The following is a 22979-nucleotide window of genomic DNA, read 5'->3' on the forward strand; positions in this document are numbered from 1 at the left end:
ACTAGCTGCCTCTGACATCTCTACTTAGGAGGCAAACTTCCCACACCTCACTAGCTCTAGGACCAAGGATGCTGTAAACCAAAGGATCCAAAGGATTCTGGCTTTTCCCAGGTATCTGATTGACTTGCAGTGACAGACTCTGGGAGTCTCATAACAGGGCTATGCCTACATTAGTACCCCGGCGGTTCTCTGGAGGCACCCCTAGTGTGCCTCTCCTACACACACCATTGGGATCTTTATCCTTTTCAGTTGTCATCCGGAGGAACTCTGAGGCTTGGGGAAGCTTAAGGAATGGCTCAGTAAGTGCCTGCAGGCAAGTGTGCCAAGATCAACCCCACCCCAGCTTCCCTTGGACTTTCCCTTGTGCCTACCCCAGGCTCAGAGTGGTTAGGCACCAGGTGCTCAGCCCAGCTGGGGAGTCTCCCTCATTTAGCCAGCACCTGCACTCCTGCATTAGAGTTGGGAAAACAGTTGGCTTTGAGGGGTGCAGAGGAGCCAAGGGGGTTGAGGCCAGTTGCACCTCAGGCTGCTCACCCAGGGGAGCTGGTTTGGCGAGTCCTGGGGTCTGAAGGGTGCACTAACCCAGAGAAGGGGAGGAGGGCCAGGAGGAGAGATGAGGGAGGAGGGGAAGGCATGAGGGAGGGGCACTGGAGCAGCTGCTGTGGGAGGCTAGGCTCAAGGTGGCTCCCCGCGGCCCGGCGCCCCGCGGCTCCCGGGGACGCACCAGGCAGCCAATGGATGCGCAGAGGTGTACAGCAGATGGCGTCCGACTGCGCCGTTTCTTCCTCCTCCTCCTCGTCCTCCTCTTCCTCCTGCTTCAGTGCTGAGCAGCCAGAGTCGCAGCCGGGTTGCCAGACGCTGGAATGGGTGGTCTTCCGACACACACCACCATCTTCACTGGGGAAGCTCGGGGCTCGTCGGCTCCCAGAAGCTGCAGCTGCGGCTCGGGCGAGGCTGGTGAGTGCGGCCGCGCTGTGCCCCAGCTGGCAGGGACTGATGCCGCGGGTCCCCTTGGCTGGCCGGATGGAGAGATCGCTGCCCCGAATGGGGGCGCCTCCCGCACAGACTTTCATAGCCAGGCACCTTCCCTCATCCCTTCTTCCAGCCAGTCGCGGGAACTTGGAACCGGAGCCTTTGGCTCTGGGCTGCGGGAATGATTGGCTGCTGGGGTGTAGAATGCTTGGATCCTCTAATCGGGAGGGCAGGCAGGGACACCCCGCGACTTGGGCATAGGTCTCAGGCAATTGGACTGAACACACATGGGGTGGGTTCTAGCTTGCTTTGTGGGGAACCTATGAAAGGAACCGGTGGTTCCCCATCCTGTACGTGGAACCTTAAAGCTTTCAGATCCCAGCACCGGGAGTTCTGTAGGTTTTTCAAACTGGTCTAATGTAAGGTCCCCTTTGGATAGCCCGGACTGTGAAATCCACGCATGGGTGCTCAGGGACCCAAGAGGATACCGGAGCAAGCCAAGAAGTTTTGCGGCGTTCTCCGATTTCTCCCTGCAGTGACAGGAGGCCACAGCAACAGTTTACATGCCCATGGTTCTTGAGGGGGCAAGGGGTGTCCTGGGGGACAGGGACGCACAGGTTGGACATGATACCACATTGCTTTTTGAGAGACAGAAAAAAAAACGGGTCCAGCATGTGAGAGTGGGAAGCGAGGAGCATGCTTTCTCCTACCGCTCCCACTTTGTATCTTGCATGTTCTATACACTATTAAAGTTATTTGAAAAGGGAAATGAAACCTCAGCTCTAGGCGTCCTCATACATTGAGTCTTGAAGTTGGAAAGCTTGGAGTCTCTCTCTCTCTCTCTCTCTCTCTCTCTCTGTGTGTGTGTGTGTGTGTGTGTGTGTGTGTGTGTGTGTTGTGTGTGTAGTTGAGGATGAGGGCAATAAGCATTCCCTGGCTGTATTTCTTACACACACACACACACACACACACACACACACACACACACACACACACAGACACACACACACACTTGTAGAGGAATGGTATTTAATGGTACTTTTTTCTTTTGAAAATTCTCAAAGAATGAGCATCCTTTAAGAGCTCCTGCGATTCAATTCTGCCCAGTGAGTGGAGTCCAATGATATCAGAAGACTTTGGTTCACTCTGTAGAAAGCGCCAGGGATCCTGGTGCTCCTTTTAATGTTGGGGTGATCTGTTGTCCTTTTAATGTTGGGGTGATCTCTTGGCAATGGGCTACTGCCCTCCTTCAAGTATTCTTGTATGTGGTGATCAGGTGGAAAGCACCTGCCTGATGTTTTCTCAACACATCTGTGAGGTTTATTACCAGATGGGTAATCCGTGCAGGCAGGGGTCATACCAACCAACCTGTGGGGAGTGTGTGTGTGTGTGTGTGTGTGTGTGTGTGTGTGTGTGTGCCTGTGGATTGTGTTTCTGGAGTTTCCTTTTTCCAGGCTATCTTTGGATGTCAGAGAGATCTTATTCCCTCTGGCATTTCAGAAACAATCTGGGGTTGTTGGGTAACTGGGAGGAGCTGATCTCCAGGGAAACCCCCTCCTTCTAATTCAGTTAAGGCTTCCCAAGAGCCACTTAAGGACACCACTAACCAAATCAAGAAGTCCTGTTCAATGGTGAGTGTGTGCTTTTGACTTTGTGGGTTGAGGGTTATATAGAAAGTTTCAATCTTGAGGCTTTCCTTCGATGCTCTCCTGTTTTTAAACCTCAGTGCCATTTCTAACTAGGTCTTTGAAAACTTAACCTGGCAAGTTCCCTGTTGTCTTAGGGGCACAGGAACAGCAGGAGGGAGTGGAATCCTCCAGCTTGGCTTCTACTTTCCCTGGTTATTGTGTACTTGTTGGAAGCCAAGGATTGGAAACTCCTGTTCATGCAAATTTAAGTGAAAAAGGATGGAAAAGATGATTTTTCTGGACTATGGCAACGTATCCATATGCATCTTAAGAATTGTGAGAGTCATGCTGCTTTAGAGGATGTGGAGAAGTATCACCTGTTCTCATAGACAGAAACCAGAAGTTCTGTGTACCTGAAGACCTTTCAGGGTTCTGAAGACGCCCCAAGGGCTTAGAGACATCCTGGAGAGTGCTGTCTGTGAATGTGGACCTCTTAGGTCTATTGTGGGGTTTAAAATACAATGGCTTCTCTCAATATTTTCCTCAGTATTTAAATTGATACTTCAAAAATGTTCTTTGCAATATTTCTTCATCCTTCTTCATTTATTTTTCATCCAAGTGGTTGCTTGTTAAAAACTTGAAAGGCTAGACACATAGGAAACAATCATAAAAAGCATGCAAACACAGACTGCTGTTTTGGAGATTGGCATTGGTTACGTTAGTGACTGAATGTACTATTCTGCGCTCTACTGAGCTTGCCTTTCAAGGGGAAGAGAAGGGGTGGAAGGGAAACCATACTTAGGATGTTCTTCTTTACAAAGACCACTGAGAACTTTGTCTACTTGCTGTGAGTCTTATTTCTGAAGGAATATTTTTTTTATTGTATCTGAAAAAATGAAGTTTGTCTTTAAGTCACTGACTAAACAGACAGAATGAAAAGCGAGGATGGAAGTTAATGGGAGAGGAGTGTCTGAACCATTTTCAGTCTGCCAACCCCTTTTAATTGTACTTCAGAAGTTGAAGCTAGAATCATCCAATTCTTTTATAGATAAAAAGCCATCTTGCCCAAACTGCAATCCTGATGTTCTGTACACCTTTGTTAAGATCAGGCTTCAACGTAATAACTTTGATTGAAAGGCTTGAATAGAATGATGTAGAAAGGCTGACTGGTCCTATTCAGTGAACAGTCAAAATGACAAATGATACAATACATTAAGTGAACAATTAAGATAAACAGATTAAAGAATTCTAAATAGTGTCAACTATACCAGTTGTTGGGGGGAAAATGAATAGCACCATAAGCAGCTAGGCTTCAGAGGCACAGAGGTTTGTGCCTTGAACAACAAAAGGGCAGCTCACTACTCTCAACCACTCGAAGGACCCTCATAAACTTCTAGAGTTCCAAGTCTGAATTTAACGTTGCATTCTTTATGTCTTCACAAGGAGATATTTCCCAGTATACAACTTTAAAAGACACTCAGCCATAATCATTTTAGCACCAGGCAGCTTCGTAGCTATACCATGAGTCCTTAATTTAGAGTTGTTAGCAGGATTAATATCTAAGTGATAATTAACACATCAAACCTGTGAAAGTGGGAAGACTTTTAGGTCTGATTTAATTCTCCAAGTTTACTATTGTGAGTCTGATTGGAATCTGTGGGTGAGCACATCTCAAATCACTGGCACCTTGCTCCAAGTTAAATGGTTTTATCCTCAGGTTTTCTCCTTTAAAATTTCTCCATTGATTGAGATTATGTTACTGATTTTTCCCCCATAGAAAACAGCCATGGCTAATGATATGGCTAGTTGCTTGCAATAATCCACTGATGATTTCTTTCTATTCTAATTTCTATTCTTTGACAATCTCACATACATATACGCTGAGTTTTCACTACAGTTATCCTTGCTGAGCCTTCTCTCTTTCCTACTAAAATCTTCCTTCATTCCAGCAAAATCACTCCACTTGGTATCTTTGCTTTGGATCCACTGTGTTTAATTGGGGTTACATTGCTGAGCTAGAGTCTAGAGTTATTTACTGGAATGTGCAGAGTTTATCAATGGCTGTACCACCAAAGACAGGGACACTTGACTCTCTCAACACACATTAATTGTCCAGAGACTTCCAGTGACAAGTTGGACATTATGAGTCCTCTCCTAGCCGTGATGGGCTAGTGATGGGTTCAGTCTTAGGTGTGTGTTGTGTTGGTAATCACAATCACAGTGCGTTCCTGAGGGCAATGGCCATATCCTGTCTTGGAGGTATTTTCACAGTGCTCCCAACCTGTAACTCTTACAGTCTTTGAACCTCCTCCTCTTCTGTGATGCTTTTTGAGCCTTGGAAGGGTGATGCAAATGTCCTGTTTCTAGCTGGTGGTTTAAGATGAGCACCTCATAGCTACTAGATCAGGTATTGTATCAGAAGAGAGGAGGGAAGCAGACGGTTAGTGAAATTCAGTTCCTTCTGCTCCTTTGGTGAATTTTTAGAACACTAGAGGTGCTGTGGAATAGATTTCACTGTGGGTAAAAAGCTTGTGGTCACTGCAAAAGGTGGAGAGCTGAACTCACACTCAGCTTGTCCAGTAAACAGTCAAGTCACCTGGTTGGGGCCATATAAGAACTAGTGCGTTATGAGACTGTGCTACAGAGCTGGAAAAAAACAGAGTACATTTCGGAGCATCTCAGAGAACATATTGGCTTCTGGTTATTTGGTATCTGTGATTGAATAATTCTAAAACAACTCTTTGCTGTGATATGCACATCTGGTAGGTTTTATTTTATTTTATTTCTGGAAGATTTCTTTATTTTGTGGGGGGAGGAGGGGATAGGTTAAAAAATGGTCCTCATAAGAAAAAAGTGTAACTCTTGACCCAGAGGAGGGAATGTCCATGGCGGTGTTTCCTGTATTCAACCAAAGAGTATCAGCAGCAGAGGAGAAGGGATTTTGCAGCAAAGATTACAAGGCTTGCTTGTGCTTTTGCCTCTCTAGGCATATTTTAATCGTGATCCCTTTGTAATTAAATATGCAGCAGCTAAAAACGGAATCCCAAGTAACTAACGCACAACTGATCCCTGAATGCCTTGACTGCAGGAAAATCTCTTTGCTGGGTTCCACTTGCTTGCCCGAGGGCTGGCTGCAGACTAGTGCCCTGGTACTCTGTTACTGCACAGTCCATTTCTTTTGGAAGAATCACAACATTGCGAAGAACTCGAAACTTCGAAACAGTCAGGCTCAGTTGCCTTGGTCTTGGTCTGTAGTTTTGTAGTAATGCTTATTAATTTTGGGTCTTTTCAGATGGTATTTTTATAAGCACACCATGCATTGGGTATAAGTGAGGTGTTTTAATTATAGTAACGCCGACGCTTGCAGTAATGTCTTTCTGAGTTTGCTTCTGGACGTTCCTCTATTGATTTCTATTGTTTGTGCTTATGTTAGGTGTTTTGGGGGTGATCTATAGCCACTGTGATTGATACAGCCATACAGGATATAAAAATATCAAAGTATTTCTGCACTTGTAGGTAAATGGGTCCCTTGGCGACTTCACTATGGTGTCCTGCAGGTGGCTCCCCTAACTTTCCTTAGATGGTATTGTTTTAGCTACTAGGAGTATCAACCCCTCCCCCTTTAGGCTATTGCACCTTCCAGTTGGCTTGTACCTGAGTGCTAGCAGTTGTAATATGTTAATATTATGTCTGGATGATTTTAGTTAGGACAAGACTAAGTGCAACCATTGGCATCCTATGGAGTTGAATTTAAAATATGTTTGCATGTATATTGTAGTGTTTTGCCTATAACATTTATATCTATTTAAACAGGGGCATACTGATTGCCTCAAGGTATGGAAGCCCCTTCCAGCGGAGTTATCAATTCAGATAAAGCTACTGTATTTTCAATTTGATTTGCTTCTCTAAAGAAACATGATAATGCTTAAACATAAAACAAGCAATAGGGGCAGAACCAGATTTCTAATCAAGGTCACCCACTACATGGATAGATCATCTTCCCCACAGCTGCTCAGACCTTTCATCAAAATTATGTGTACAGGAGGAATTTGACAGAAATTTGTTTTTTCTTCAGGGAAATAGTAGTTATTTTTCTTCCCTGACTCCTCCATTTCTAGTCTTTAGAATTAAAGTCGATTTATTTTTATACTGACTTCCATTCATTTGTAAAGCTTTGTTTTTACAAAAATTATCATATTATTTAAATTGTAGTGCTTCCCGAACAACCACAGAGAGGTGAGTTGTTAACGCCTTCCAAAATTCTTTGAGGAAATATCTTTCAAATTTTCTTTGATATTTCTTTTTACCGTGTGTGTTTGTGTGTGTGTGTGTATGAAAAAGAGAGAAAGAGATCGATCGATCTTGTATAGGCATATAGTCTACATGTGTGGAGGTCAGAGAGAATAACTTGTAGGAGTCCTTTTTCTCTCTTTACCTAGTAAATTCTGGGGCTTAAACTCAGACTCTCAAGATTGTCAGCAATTATTTTTCCCTGCTAATCTGTTTTGTTTGCCCCTTTTTAATTCTTGTGACTAAACTTAAACACTGTTGGATGGTCCCTAAAATAGTAGAAAGGCCACTTGTATAGAAAAATAACCTTCTAGATCCTACATCAGCTTGAACTTGTACCAGTCATCAACTTCCTGTTACCTGCGCTCTTCTACCAAACCTGTCTCTTTCAAGACACCCACAATACTCACATCTTATCCAACAAGGTCACAAACACTTTTTCTCCCACCTCCTCTCTCAGCAGTTTTTCAAATCCTACCTATGAGTTAAAACTCGGTTTTAATTATGTTTTTACTGAGAGTTCTCTGATTGGAGTAGTTCATAAAGTCCTTTCTCTGCCCAAACAACTCAGGGGGTAAAATCTAATTTTATTATTTGATTAAATCTGTTTCCTCATTAGCATCTATTGGTGGCGTTCTGATGGCACTGGCTTTGAGTAGGAAAGGGCAGTCCTCTCTACTGTGAGTTCTGGAAAATGCCTTGGAGGAGACAGTGACAGGGGCCTGGGTGACAACAGCCATTTGAGGACATACTGGGAGAGGACTAACAGCACACAGGTGGGCAAGGGCAGTGGCTGCCAGTTATCAATGACCTCTGACATGCTACACATCAGGCTGAGTGTATGAGGACCGCTTTGTCTAATCCTGTTAACTGCTATTTCAAAGCAGGAAACATTTTCAGTGTCATTTTTTTTTTTTCATATTAGGATGCTGGGACTGAGGGAACCTTGGCACTTTTTTATGACCTTTTCTAGGGAAATATGAGAAAAAAAATAAACATCTGTTCACCCAAGATAGAGCACTGGCCCAATTGACTACCAAGAAAGAATTCTGCTCAGGCTTATCTTAGAGAACAGGTTAGTTTATCAGGGTTGCCTCCAGGAGGGTGGGTGCCTTAAAGAAAGCTGCATCCATGAAAGGTTCACGCTACTATTGTGATGGCTTACACAAGCTGCATTCCTGGTGTTCCTCCAATGAATTGGAGGCATCTTGGCAGGTAGTTTCTCCTTTCCATAGTAACTGTTACACATGCAACCTTAGGAAGGGGCCTTGTGGGTCTTGTAAGTTGTAGGAGCTTCAAGAGACTTGTGAGTTTTGTTGACTTCTCGAGCCCTGTAAAATTTTGTTACTTCCTGAAACTTAAAGAACCAGGTCTCCCTCCCTGGGGGTTGGGCATAGGGCATGAGGTGATGGATGGTTTCATTTCTGTGGAGATGGCTCCTGAATAGTCACCTTGTCTAAGGCCACAGAAGTTGCAAAATCCTGAGGCAAGACATCATTTTATTTTAGTTGGCTTTCTGAGGAACCATTGCCAGTTTCAGGAAATTCAGACCTAGAAAATTCCCACCATATCCATGTTCTTTTTCATTAAGTGGGTTATTAAAACAGAACTGTTTGAGCAGCTGTGTAGGAATCTTAGCTTTGAATTCACAAGAGAAAGCAAGGGAGTGGTAAGACTTCAGATTCGAATAGGAGTGCATGGCAGTGACCTTGGCCATTCCTGGGACCGGGTTGAGAGAGGTAGGCAGATGATGTTTATATTCATAGTTTCTGTGTCACTATGTACCCAGTGAAGGTACCTTAGTCCTAGGAAATAATGTCAGTGAGAGGATAGGAGCTGTTCATGAGTGAAGCATTTGTGAGAAATCATTGTGTGCTTTTCATTTTAAAAAAATACTTTGTTATTATTTACTTGCATGTATGCACGTATGTGTGGATGTGTATCTGCATATGAATGCAGGTCTCTGTAAAGGCCAGAAGGAGGCATCAGATGCACTGGAGTTGAAGTTTTATTCTATGGTGAGCCTCCATACATGAGGGCTAGGAACTGAACCTTGGTCTTCGGCAAGAGCAACAAGCATACTCATTAACTGCTGAGCCATCTCTACAGCCCCTAAAACATGTTTTGAAGTATTATTTATTGGTGTTGCTAGGTGACTCCATAGGTAAAAGTGCTTGCTGCAAAAGCCTTGCATCCTGAGTTTGATTCCCAGAACCCATGACAAACAGCAAGAACTGATCTGTAAAATCTGTCCTCTGCCTCCACACACATACTATACGCAGCATATGTATACCTAAACTCTCTCTCTCTCTCTCTCTCTCTCTCTCTCTCTCTCTCTCTCTCACACACACACACACACACACACACAGACACACCACCACACACAAATAATTAAAAAAATAAATATTACTTAAAAATTTAAAAAGATCTCTTTATTGAAAGGAACTTACTCAGTCAGCAGGAAGTTTTTTTTTTTTTTTTTTTTTTTGATGTGGAGTTCTGTGGGATTGTATAATAAACCCATGTCCCATACTGAAGTCCCTTCACATTTTACACGGAAATACAGCCATTGGCACACGACCAGCTTCCCTCTTTGCTCCTGACAGAATAATATAGAAAGAAATGCAAAGGAGTTGGAGTTGCAGAGAGAATTTTTTTTACTCATTCCAGGAGCGAACATGTTCATATTCAGAGCTGTCTGAAACTGTGATAGGCTTTCTCACGGAAATGTGGGTTCCTCCTCTTTGTGGATGTTCAGGCGGAGGAAAAACAACTATATTAGAGCGTATTATGCAGAGAGGATGCATGGATCGACGGTTTTCTGTGTCACACTACATTCCTGATGCTGCTCTATGTGTGTTAGTTTGGGAAATCCTTTTTTAAAACTTTTGAGGGGCTGGCGAGAAGGCTCCTTTGCTGAAGTTCTTGTCTTAGAGCATGAGAATCTCACTTCAAATCTCCAGAATCCCTTTAAGAAAGCTGGGTGTGATGGTTTGTGCTGATACTCTTAGGTTAAGCAAGTGGAAACAAGAAGATCACTGGTGTTGAGCCAGTAAGTTCTAGGCTAATGAGAGACCCTGCCTCATTTGAACAAACAAACAAACAAACAAACAAGCAAGCAAGCAAGCAAACGAGACAAGGGTTTGCTGGGTAGCCCTGCCTGGCCTGGCACTTATGAATAACAGGTTGACCTTGAATTCACAGAAATCTTTCTCCCTCTACCTCCCAAGCACTAGGATTATATATGTTTACCACCACATCCAGATCTTAGTACTTGCGCTGCTATTACTACTACTATTATTTTGTAGATACAGTAATAGTACATGAATTGACCTAGGTCAGCATTTATCCCCACAGTATGACTCTAGAACAGCATTCTCACCAGAAATGGATGGTGAGCCATGGGTTCAAAACACATGTTTACCCTTCCATTTCCTCCTAGACATATTTTTAAAAAGTTAAATTTAATGTTAGTAAAATATTCTACTACATGTGTATATCTATGCATTTCATTTTCATATGTATGGATTATAGACAAGTTATTCATGAAATGCTAAAGTTCTTTGATGTAACATGTCTTAAACTCCCATCTGTGTTTTATACTTGCAAGCTAAAATGTATCCTTCAGTGAGCACCGAGTGCTTGTAGCTGTACATTACTGATTCCCTCCCTGTTGTGTATGCCTTGAAACCACACCCACAAGAATGCCACTCTTCCATTTGCTTTGACTACCTGGTTGGTTTCTAAAGCATGTATCCCAGTCTCTTCATATATTTATCAAGTTTACCCTTAAATGCTGGTATGAGGAGATTCTTAGGGACTATGGAGATCATCTAAACAGTGAAGTATTTGAGAAGCTACATGACTTCATATCTCTAGCATTTTTGTGAGAAGGCCAACCTTTGCACACATATCTATAATACTATGTGTAACACCATGCTGAGAAGATGAAGACAGGTAGATCCCTGGAGCATCCTGGCTAGACAGCTTTGCTCAGTGTATGGGCTTCAGATTCAGTGAGAGACCCTATGTCAAAATTAAGTGGAAGAGAGATTGAGGAAGACAAATGACATACAATGTGAACATACACACCACACATATACACACACTCACATATAAGCCCTTACCTACTGTCTCTCGGAGACACATTTAGTTCCTCAACCTATAAGACAAGACGATTTCTGTGACCCTCATCTGTAAAAGGCTAAATCCCATATGCCTTCTACAGGTGAAGATGAAATAAATTTGTCTGGCTTCCATTTGACAAGTATTTATGCACAGTGTGAAGTCACCAAGTCACCTTGTCTCCTGTCTCCCAGCTTAGTAAACCCCATTTTCTTTGCCCTTTTCATTGTCCATTTCCATGGATTTGCTAGGGTGTATGTGTAGGCTGTCCAATAGGGAGTAGACTTGTCAAGAGTCTGTACATTTGCAGGGAGTGTGTGAGAATAAATGCTATCCCTTAAGATGAACCTAACTGATCATCCAGCATATACCTGATGGGCTTCACCCAAAGATGATCCTCTTTTTCTACATCCTTGTTATGATGACTGCAGCCGGAAGTGACATGTGACCCACCAGAGTGATATTTCTGGTCAAACTCTAGTAACCATTTGGTAAGATTGATTCATTTCCTGACAGGTAGCATTTTTCTCAGAGAGATGAAAGGCTTTGCTCAAGATGGATTTCTGACAGGAACTGGCCCTCTGGGGTGTGACATCATTCAGTTGAAAAATCAGAGTAGGGCAGTCCTCTCATTGTGAGGGACATATATGGATTCTTGGGTTCTCTTTGTGCCTGCAACATCTCCTGAGTGAAACATGTTAATGTGAAACTTCAGTAGTCTCAAGTCATGTTTGATGAGACCCTCTCTCTATATAGGTATCTTAAACAAACTTTTAGTTGCTCATTAAAAGAAAATATTGACTTTTCATAGTAAGGAAGTTTCTTGTGATGATGCATTCTAAAGATATATCATCTAATAGCATGTGCATGGTCCTTAGATTCTGCATTTGGAGTATGCAGGCAGTAGACCCCAAGCACACTGCCTGTAGACATGATGTTTTTTCCAGTGAAACTCTTATTTACGCTTTTATTGAAAGTGATTTTCACATAGTAACAAGCTAGTGTAAAATGTAAGATGTGTTTGTAAGCTATGTGAATAAACTGAATGGTGATTTAATGAAATACCTGCTGTGTCCATAACATGGAATAGATAAAATCAAGTACAAAGAACCAATTTCAATAAAGAAATTTCATGGCGAGGAGATATATTCATCTTCTTTCTGTGGCAAATTGAATAATCTTTTCATATACCTGTCACCTCTCTTTGTCTGTATACTCATCTATCTGTGGAAAGCGATGCTCAAAAGTCACATGTTGGAGATGGAAAGATGACTCAATGGTTCAGAGTGTTTGTTGCTTTTGCAGAGGATCTGGGGTTTGATCCCAGCACCCATGTCAGATAGATCACAACCACTCTAGCGTCTGGAGGTCTGACACCCTCTTCTGGCCACTGTGAGCATCTATTTGTCTGACATGTTCAGCTCTGTTGATTACTGTCAGTGACCTTTAACAAATCAACTGGACCAGAATTTCCAGTCATGCTTTTTATTTCTAAAAAGTATGCCATGGGATGAAGCCATACCTATAGCTTGTCTAAGGATACTGATTGACGATGTAGCTGAGATGAACATCACTTGCCAAACATTCCTATGGACTTGAGAGTTTTATTGCATTGCATGCATTCCTGTGATCATGCAAGCACACACACACACACACACACACACACACACACACACACAAGCACAGTGCTTCCATATGCTTCTGTGAGGATGGCAGTGTCTCCTGAAGAATGTAGGGTTAAATAATACCTGGATTACTGCAAAAGGAATCAGTGCAAAAATGTGGGGGCAGTGTAAGTCAGTGTAAGGACTGACTGCAGTAATGTGCCATCAGTATGATAGATCTCAACTTTTATAGACCAAGATAATGTTTTTCAGTTCATAGTGAATGCTTCCACACTCCTTGACGTAGTACTATGTCCTATTTTTCTCCAGCTGGGGTGTAGAAGGATACCCCACAATTCACCAGGAACAAAGGAGTTTGCATGGAGTTCTTGTATAAATGTGCAGGAAAAAAGAGAAAAGAATACTGCAGAGACAAAGTGGCATGTATGGGAATTTATCAATGAAGAGATCCTATATGCAGAGGGAGATAGTTAGGTCCCCATCTATGTATTTGTTTCTGTCAAAAATTTTTCCAGCGTTTTGATTCTGATCCTGACTACACACATGATTCTTCTTCCTAATGAAATCACATTGCATGTAGACCTTTGAAGTTGAAGACAGGCAAAACTTCTTTAGGGTTTATTTGAAACAATAACACCACTGCAGGCTAGCCATGCAGGTTCATCCTTGTTTACTGGTGAATGAAAAGCTGCATTCCATTCTCAAACTCTGTGGTTTTCAAAATTGAGATGGTCATCGTCTAAATGCAGCAAGACCAAAATCCTTACAATCTGAGATAAACAGTCTTGGTGTTTTGGTATTTGCCATTGTGTGGCAGGGATAAAATTATCCACTGATTTGGCAACACATTTGGCAAGCATGCATGTTTGGTAAATTCTGACAAGATAAAAGCATCTAAAATAGCAAGGCCATCATTCAGTCCCAACAACTAAGAGCAGAAGTACCCAAAATAGCATGAAACCATTATGCCATAAAGCCTTTTAGAAGTAAAAGTAGGCAGAAAGAATATAGTGGGCTATATAGGTATAGGTATACAAATACATCTAATGGCAAGAATGAAAATTCACGATGAATGATGAGGAAAGGCAAAATCATTTCTAGTCTTTGTTATCAGATGAGTTCACGAATAGAATTTGGTTGAAGACAATGGAAGAAATGATTGGAAGGAGTAGAGAGAAGAAAAGCATAGTGCTTTGAGGTTGGAGAAATCTCTCTATCCTCACCAGAGTGTGGATTCTATACAAGTAAGAGAAACTTTACTCATAAGAGTGTGTTTGGTATTTATCTGTTGCTGAGATAAAATACTCTGACCAGAAAAAGCAACTTAGGGGAGAACAGTTTACCTAGGTTATAGTTCTGGGGGAGGGATATAGAATTTCTTTCATGTTCATAGCTTGTTTTTGTTTGTTTGTTCCAAAGTTTTAGCTATGCAACCACCATGTCATTATTTGCATTTGAAACTTACACTTAAAGCTACCAGGTCTGGTCTTGACTACAGCTGAAACACATCTGTCAAAGTTACAAACCCATTTCCAGTTGTCAAATTCAGTGGATGTTTTCCAGTCCATATTCAGGATGAAGACACATACAGATATAATTGAAGGTCCTGGAGATGTGACTCACTCACTAGGTGAAGTTCCAGCTACAAAAGCATGAGGACCTGAGTTCCATCCCCAGAATCCACAATAAAGTTGACTGTGGTGATGCAGACCAGCAGTTCTAGTGCTTCAGAAGTGGACATGAGAGCATTGCTGGGCTGTGGTGGGCAGTCAGTCTGGTTGATATGGTGAGCACCAGGTTAGTACAGGACCCTGTTGCAGAAATTAAGATAGTGATTAAAAAAGACAACCAACATCAACGTTGGGCTTCCACATGCACACACACACACACACACACACACAGGAATCTTACTACACTAAAGGAGCCAAGTGTGCATTGACAAAGTCCTTATCACCCTGTCATATGGACTCTCTATTCTAAAGTTGCCAACGTAAGCATTGAAAAGTCATACAAGAAAAATGAGTAACTTTGCACTAAGTGTAAACTAGAAGAGAATTAAATGCAACATTCTTTGCTAAAATAAAATAAAATAAAATAAAATAAAATAAAATAAAATAGAGTAACTGCAAACTTGTGTTGAAGGTGGCACATTTGCCTTTTCTGATTACACAAGACATGCATGCATCAAATGCGACTTAATTCTGATTTATTAACAAGATAGCAATGCTTCATGGCGCACAGCTTATTAACTATGTAGGGGAAATGCTGCAAGAACAGACATGCCCCTCTTCCGAGAGGACTTTGCAGCCAATAAGTTAAGGGGTGGAAGCTTAAAGCAGTGTAAGGATGAGCGTGCTCTCAGACACAGGTGCCCTCAGAGCCTCTGTGTTTATTGATCCAGAGTGTAGAGTAAGTGATGGGAGTGCTTACAGAATATTCTGGCCAACAGCACTGCCAGTAAGAACTTCTTCCAAGAACACCTGAAATCCACTTTGAGCTGTTCTCTACTTATTTGGTTGCATCATTGCCATGTAGTTGAGTCCTTTACCTTGCTTTCCTGCTCAAAATTCATCTCTACTTTTTTGCTATTCAAGCTGTCCCTCTAATCCTGGAGCTCTGGGATCTCCTAGGTCTTCTGCTTCCTCCCTTACTTTCCTCCTCCAGACCTGGGGCAGCCTCACTTGGCACAGAAACAGTTACTGAGGGCTTCTCCTTTCTGTGGCTCAGGATACGCATCTGCATCTCTTGTGCCTGCCTCTGTGTCTCATTCCCCATCCCAGATGATGGAACAGAATGCCCACAACACTTATCCCCTGCCTGATAGGCAGACTCCGCCTTCCCAGCCAATCCATTCTAACCCATTTGCATTCTGCACAGGAATGTACACCTAAGACAAGACAAGCTGGGGATTTATAGTTAGATAATGAGTGTTTTGATAAGCCTATAAGATGTTGTAAAAGACTATGAGCTGTCTAATAGTCACTGCTGAAGTTTCTCAATGAAAGTTTAGATGCATGTTTTACACTCTAGGTTCCAGGTTTACTCTGCTCCCCTTTTCCACTCACCCCTTTCTCCTCCCCTTCCCTCCTCCTCCCCTCCCTCCTCTCTCTCTCTTTCCTTCTTCCTTCCTTCCTTTCCTTCCTTCCTTCCTTCCTTCCTTCCTTCCTTCCTTCCTTCCTTCCTTCCTTCCTTCCTTCCTTCCATCCTTCTTTCCTCCCTTCCTTTCTTTTCCTTCTTCCTTCCTTCCTTTCTTCCTTCCTTCCTTCCTTCCTTCCCCTCCCCCTCCCCCTCCCTCCCTTCCCCTCCCTCTCTCCTTCCCTCCCTCTCCCCCTCTCTTCTTCCCTCCCTCCCCCCTCCCTCCTTCCTTCCCTCCCTCCCTCTCTCTCTTCCTTCTCTCCTATCTTTTCCTCTTTTACTTTCTTTCTGTGTAGCCCAGACTGGCCTGTGTAGCCCTGCCTTGGCCTCTTGGTGCTGAGATTGCAGGCACCTGCCTCCATGCCTTGTTCCAGAGTTACTTTTCTGTAACCGTTTCCGTTTAGTCAGAAACTGTCAATTTAAGGAAATTAAGGTGCTAGCAGAGATTGAAGTAGAGAAATGGTAAATCAGTTTGTTTAAAAGAGAGAAGACTCAGTAATGCCACTGTGACTGCTAGGAGCAGGCATTTATTGAGCACCTTTGCTGAGCCCTGAAACCTGCTCTAAGGTAAGGGAGGACCTAGATGCTCCTCCAGGAGATTTATCTGGAGAAAAAGGAACACATCAGCTCATTTTTAAAAAGAAACTCAGGTCATCAAAACCCTCCCCAAAGTACCCTTCAAATCCAACAAGTCAAGCAAAACCACAGCTAATGACACGGTTGTTTTCATCAGAGCTGGCATTAAGTAAAATTTATAACACATTCTAGTTTACATTATAGTTTCATTGTTTGCTACGTGCACGCTTGAGGACACTCAATTCCCACTGTGTGATTTGTACATTATTATTATTTCTTTTTTGGGACACTTATACTTCATTAAGTGGGTACCAGAGTTTCCTGGAGATCTGTTTGTTTTGTGGTATGCTACTGACTGTATGTGTCATGTGTATTTTTCTTAATGACAAGTCCTCAGTCAGAACAGCAACTTCTAATTATAATTTATAATATTTTTCCTTTGGAAAATATTCAGTTTATTACATTTATTTGTCCATGAGGAGGGGTAAACTCACACATACACATCATGAATATGTAGATTGGGGCCAAATTTGTGACAGTGACTTTTCTACTTCTACCTTGTGGGTCCTGAGGATCAAAGTTCTGTTTCCTTTTATCAGTTATAATAGCAGGTGATGTCACCCACAGAGCCACCTCAGAGTTCCTCATAATCCAGCGATGACTCAATTTTTAGAGCATAAAAACAGTCTGCGTCTTTATTGATGAGTGGCATCAATATAATCTTGGTCTAGTATACATGTCCTGGTTTCACTGCTGACCACAAGCCTCACCCTGTATTTGGACACTTTCCATGGTGCTGAACACATCCCTGTGTATCCTCTAGGAGATAATTTAAGCATTTCCTAAATGAATTCACTAGAATTAAAAAAAAAAAAAGGAATCCAAGAGACTCCACTGAATTTAGGCTAATCTTTCTTTGATAACTTAGAGTACTTGTAGGAAGTTGGAGCATTCCCAGAAACATGAAGAAAATCAATTACTGTTGAACAAGACTATAAATTCTGTTTATTTAAGTTTGTAGGGTTGTAGACATATAATAGATGGCTTTATACTATATCAGAAACAGATATACTATATCAGGACTGAATGCCCATTCAGTCAACAGAAAATTTATATTGAACACAAACAGACCACTTATTGGTGCGAGGAGACTACTGATCCTGTGGAACTGATGTCAAACTTGCTAATAAGGTCATGTGTTTGGGATACAGTAATAATTATAGAAGATAAAAAAATAACTGGCCTGAATCTTGGTAAGTAATATAAAGATAAGAATTGAAGAAGTGGGTTAGTAAAGGGTATGAACTACCTATCATGAGTTTAGGGTGTGTGTGTGTGTGTGTGTGTGTGTGTGTGTGTCTGTCTGTCTGTCTGTCTGTCTGTCTGTCTCTGAGCTAGTCTGCTTTATTTTGTTGGAACAGAACACTTGAGATTAAGAAATTTATTATAAGACATACTTTTATAGTTCAAGCAGTTATGGAAGTTGGCTGGTGGGACATCTTTTTGCTATGCTCCCAAGAGAAAAGAAATTCCGTGTCCTTATGTGATAGAAGAGAGAACCCCAACTCATTGCCATGAACATTTCTAATGTGGACATTAACCAGTCCACAACATGAACATATTCCTATAGGCTCTATTTTCTAACATTTCTGCTTGAGGCTTAAGTTTCAAACCGTGATTATTTGGAAGGAGCAAAATCCTTCAAAGCAAACCAGTTTCAGCCCATTTAGGCTATTATAACAAAATACCACATGTATGTGGATCCTAGCCTGGAATGTGTACATGTATATATAAAGATAGTATATATTACGATATATACCTCTATAGTGTAAAAGGAGAAAAAGAGAAAGTTGCTGATTGTGGTGGTGCACACCCTTAATCCCAGTACTCAGGAGCAGATGCCGGCAGATCTCTGAGTTTAAGACCAGCCTGGTCTACACAGCAAGTTCCAGGGCAACCAGGGCTACACAGATAAACCTGATCTTTAAATTAAATAAATAAATAAATAAATAAATAAATAAATAAATAAATAAATAATACTTTGACAATATTTTATTTAGCTCAGTTTGTAGAGTGCTTGCTTAGCATGCATGAAGTCCTGAGCTTGATCCTCACCTCAAATAAGCCGGTCATATTAGTGTATGCCTATAATCCTAGCACTTGGGAAGTAGAGGCAGAAAGATCAGGAGTTTAAGATCATTTTCAACTATACACTGAGTTGAAGACTATCCTGAGAAGGAGAGTTTGTCTTAAAAAAAACTAAGCCAATTAAAAATAAAATCAGTACAATCTTGCTAGTGTATGCAATGGTGTCAACATTTTATAGGACCCTGATATAGCAGTCTCTAGTGAGACTACGCTGGGGCCTAGCAAACACATAAGTGGAAGATCACAGTCAGATATTGGACGGATCACAGGGCCCCCAATGGAGGAGCTAGAGAAAATACCCAAGGAGCTAAAGGGATCTGCAACCCTATAGGTGGAACAACATTATGAACTAACCAGTACCCCGGAGCTCTTGACTCTAGCTGCATATGTACCAACAGATGGCCTAGTTGGCCATCACTGGAAAGAGAGGCCCATTGGACTTGCAAACTTTATATGCCCCAGTACAGGGGAACGCCAGGGCCAAAAAGTGGGAGTGGGGGGAAAGGGGGGTGTGGGGGAGGGTATGGGGGACTTTTGGGATAGCATTGGAAATGTAAATGAGGAAAATACCTAATTAAAAAAAATCAGTGTATTATTTATTGTGAAATGAGTTAAAATATGCTTGTATCATAGGATTAATAGTGTAAATGTTATGAGCAGATTTAAAATTGTCTTTATAGTGAACATGCATAGGCCTTTTCTCTTGCTGGCATTCCCTACACGATACAGCATGACAATTGAATGTGTTGTCTTTCCAGTTCTCTCCTGGGCAGCTTTAATTGTCAACTTGACTCAGCGTAGAGTGATCTGAGAGAAACACCTAGATTGAAGGATTGCTAGAAATAAATTGACAGGTAGGCATGCCTATAAGGGATTATCATGGTTGATAATTGATACCTTAGGGTCCAGCCCACTGTGGATGGTACTGTCCCTAGGCAGGTGGGCTAGCTCAGTTTTGTAAGAAAGCCAGCTAAGCATGATCATGTAAGAGCCAGCAAGAAATTATTCCCGCTTCAAGTTCCTGTTTGAATTCTTGCCCCAACTTCATACAATGATCTGTGACCTGGAATAAAAGCCAAAGGAACCTTTTCCAACCCTAAATTGTTTTTAGTTTGAGTATTATACCACAGCAACATAAAGGAAATTACATCCATTTCATTATGTATTATACATCATCTAGAGACACTTCGAATGCAGATGGGGGTGATATGTATGGATTATATTCAAGAGATATGTCACTTAAGTAAAGAAATTGAGCTGTATTGGATTTGGGATCTTCAAGGTCTTGGGATTAGTCTCCTACACATACAGATGCATGACTGTACTAAGATTACCTATTACTTCTCTTGATGACTTGTTCAATGTCCAGTTTCCTCCTGGTAGTCCTCTTTTGCATCTGTCTGCTTCTTGTACTTGAAAGGCTGCACATAAACCCCACCCAACACTAAGGCTCTGTGATCTTCTCCCATATAACACCATCATCTGTGCATTCTCTGAGTATCTCACACTGGCCTTCCTCCACCCCATCCATGTGCTCTGCTCTTACTATCCCAGCAGTCACTACCTCTCTTCTCTTCTGGAAATACATGCACTGCCCTTCCATTCAAAGAATAGTCTGTTTTTGCTTTATTGTAACTAATAACTTTCAAGATGCCCAAAGTTATTAATAAAAATTCTCATGGCTCATTGTAAAAGTAGGCATTCCCCTTAAAAAAATTCACCACTAACTGGTAAAATAAAATGTAAAAATCTAACACAAGGTACTATAGATATAGCTTTGCTGTTAGAAGGCTTGTCTAGAATGCATAAAGCCTGGATTATACCCAAATCTCTACATAAACCAAGAGTAGTGCTGCACATCTTTAGTCCTAGAAGCAGTGGTGGAGGCAGAGGACTTGAAGATTATCCTGGGCTGCCAAAGAAATTTGAGGATATCTTGGGATGCTTGAGACCTTATCTCAAAAGCAAGCTGAAAATGATGCTAACACAAGTCATATGTGTGGGCATAATGGTTAAAAGATGGCTAAGTGTGTCAGTGAATGTAGCACTCTACCACAGTGAAACATACCCAGAGAAATGTGTTTTAGAAAGGCAGCTGCTTGTGAGCTATGAAGGTGTGGAAGAAGATTATGTGTAGCAAAATTGTGGAAGTTGCAGCACATGTTTGGTGTGGCTATCGGTGGCCTAGGCATGCCAGTGTGTTGCTCCTTGTCTCTATTCAGAGGGGCTCAGGTCCACAGAGCATTTCTCAGAGATGAAACTGCACACAAGCCAACAAAGAATATCAACTTGTCCCATCACACATATATTTCATGTTTTCAAAACAAGCATAATGAAAGAGTTCACTGTTCATGACTGTGAATGTATGCTGACTTTTTGTTGCTTTCTGTGAGTGAACTTTTCTCCAATTCTGTAGATGCTGCAGGCAAGATGGTTTCCTTCTCAGGCATCTGTGCAGTAACATCATCTGCTGCTTTGCCTGGTTAGTGTAGGCATTGTAATGAAGAATTCATGGGTCTTTCTGCCTGTCCACTTGTCTTAGTTGGGATTTTACTGTTGTAAACAGACACCAGGACCAAGGCAACTCTTATAAGGACAACATTATTTGAGGCCAAGCATATTTAAACCATGACATTCTACTTTCTGGCTCTCACAGACTTGCTCAAACACACGAGTCTATGGAGCCCATATCTAGCCATAGTATAATAAAAAAATGTATATATTTAGTCCAACTTCTAAAGTCCCCATAGTCTATAGCAGTATCAACAAGGTTAAAAGTCCAACGTTCAAAGTCTTTTCTGAGATCCATCCAATCACTTAACTATAATCTTTGAATCAAGACAGGAAACCAGCTGGGCAAACACCAAACTCTGCATCTCCATAGCTGAAGTCAAAGCAGTTTTCAGATCTCCAATTCATTTTTCATCTTTTTTGACTGCAACACACTTTTCCTGGGCTGATTCCACTCACTGTTAGCAGCATTCCTCAGGAGATAGCCTGTGGCTCTGGCATCTCAAACATTTTGGGCTCTCCAAGGTAGCTTCAATGTTACAGCTTCTTCTGAAATCACACATGATCTTCTGGGCCCCTCCAAAGGGCTGGTGTCACTTCTCTAGCTCTACTCTCTGTAGCACGCTAAGCTCAGGCTGCTCCACTCCATTGCTGCTGCTGTTCTTGGTGGTCATCCCATGGTACTGGCATTTTCAATCCAGTGGAATCTTCTGCTGCAACTAGGCTTTACCAATAACCTCTCATAGGCTCTCTCCATGGTGCCAAGCCTCAAATCCTTTGCATGACCCCTTCAGTCCTGAGCCATCAACTACAACTGAGGCTGCACTTTCACCAATAGCCTTCCATGGCCTCTCACAGTGCCAGGCCTCAGCTATTCTTCATGACACCTTCATGCCTTCAAAACCAGCACCACCTGGGTGACTTTTGCATATTACCAAGTACAGCTGCAACACTAGGTACAACCTTGGCTATGCCTGAAACACAGCTTCTTTATGCTCTCAGAAAACACATCCCAGAAAATTTCACCTCAGTGATGCTGGTCTCTTTTTAATTACCACTAATTTCTTAGCTCCAGCTAACCAGCATCAATTGTCACAGTGGTCCCTTCAGTTCTGGACTCTAAAGCCAGAGTCACGTGGCCAAAGCTGCTGAGGTCTTATGCTTGCTGTGGCAGGAACATGACCCCCTTATTACCAGCTTTCTGTTTTCCAACTGCTCACTGCCTAAGCTTAGCTGTCCTGGAATTGCTCCTTAGACTGACTTTGAATTCAGAGACCTATATGCCTGTCTCTTAAGCATTGGGATTAGCCGGGCGTGGTGGCGCACGCCTTTAATCCCAGCACTCGGGAGGCAGAGGCAGGCGGATTTCTGAGTTCGAGGCCAGCCTGGTCTAGAAAGTGAGTTCCAGGACAGCCAAGGCTACACAGAGAAACCCTGTCTCGAAAAACCAAAAAAAAAAAAAAAAAAAAAAAAAATCATTGGGATTAAAGCTATGGTCCACTAAGCCTTGATTTAAGTTTTTCTTGCTCTGTCCTAGGCTGGCTTTGAACTCAGAGACCTGCTTCTCTTTGTCTCCTGGGATTAAAGGCTTGTACTACCTCCCATGCCTGGACCTAAATTTAGCTGGGTGGGATGTTGCCCCAAGGTCACTACCCCTTTAATTCAATTTATTGTCCTTAAACATAGGATTCATCTCCATTTCACTTCCTGGCTTCCCATTAATACTGGAGCCATATATTTTATATTTTTCCTCTCTCAGTTTGCTATGCTTGTTTAAAATGCTCTTCATGAGACTTAACCAGAGAAAAAAATATATGATGGGTATTTCTGAGACTTTCTTTGTCAATGCAATTAATCTGAGTCTCTTCACCTCAGCCTCAGGCAGGCTCTTCAGACAAGGGCAAAAAGTAGCCACATTCTTCATCAAAATACCAAAAAAAAAAAAAAAAAAAAAAAAAAACCCAGCCTC

At 42.1% G+C, this 22979-nt stretch overlaps 1 protein-coding gene across 1 annotated transcript in view; it reads left to right on the forward strand.

Annotated features, from left to right (window-relative positions):
- The first annotated feature begins 564 nt into the window (after positions 1–564).
- Thsd7b (thrombospondin type 1 domain containing 7B) overlaps positions 565–22979 on the forward strand; it is a 938083-nt gene continuing 915668 nt past the window's right edge. Inside the window, exon 1 of the mRNA XM_085840847.1 lies at positions 565–957. The gene's annotated coding sequence lies outside the window, so the exon portion shown is untranslated. The remainder of the gene's footprint in view (positions 958–22979) is intronic.

Source organism: Mus caroli, unplaced genomic scaffold (assembly GCF_978045245.1).
Source record: "Mus caroli unplaced genomic scaffold, Mus_caroli_1 scaffold_1, whole genome shotgun sequence".
NCBI lineage: Eukaryota > Metazoa > Chordata > Mammalia > Rodentia > Muridae > Mus > Mus caroli.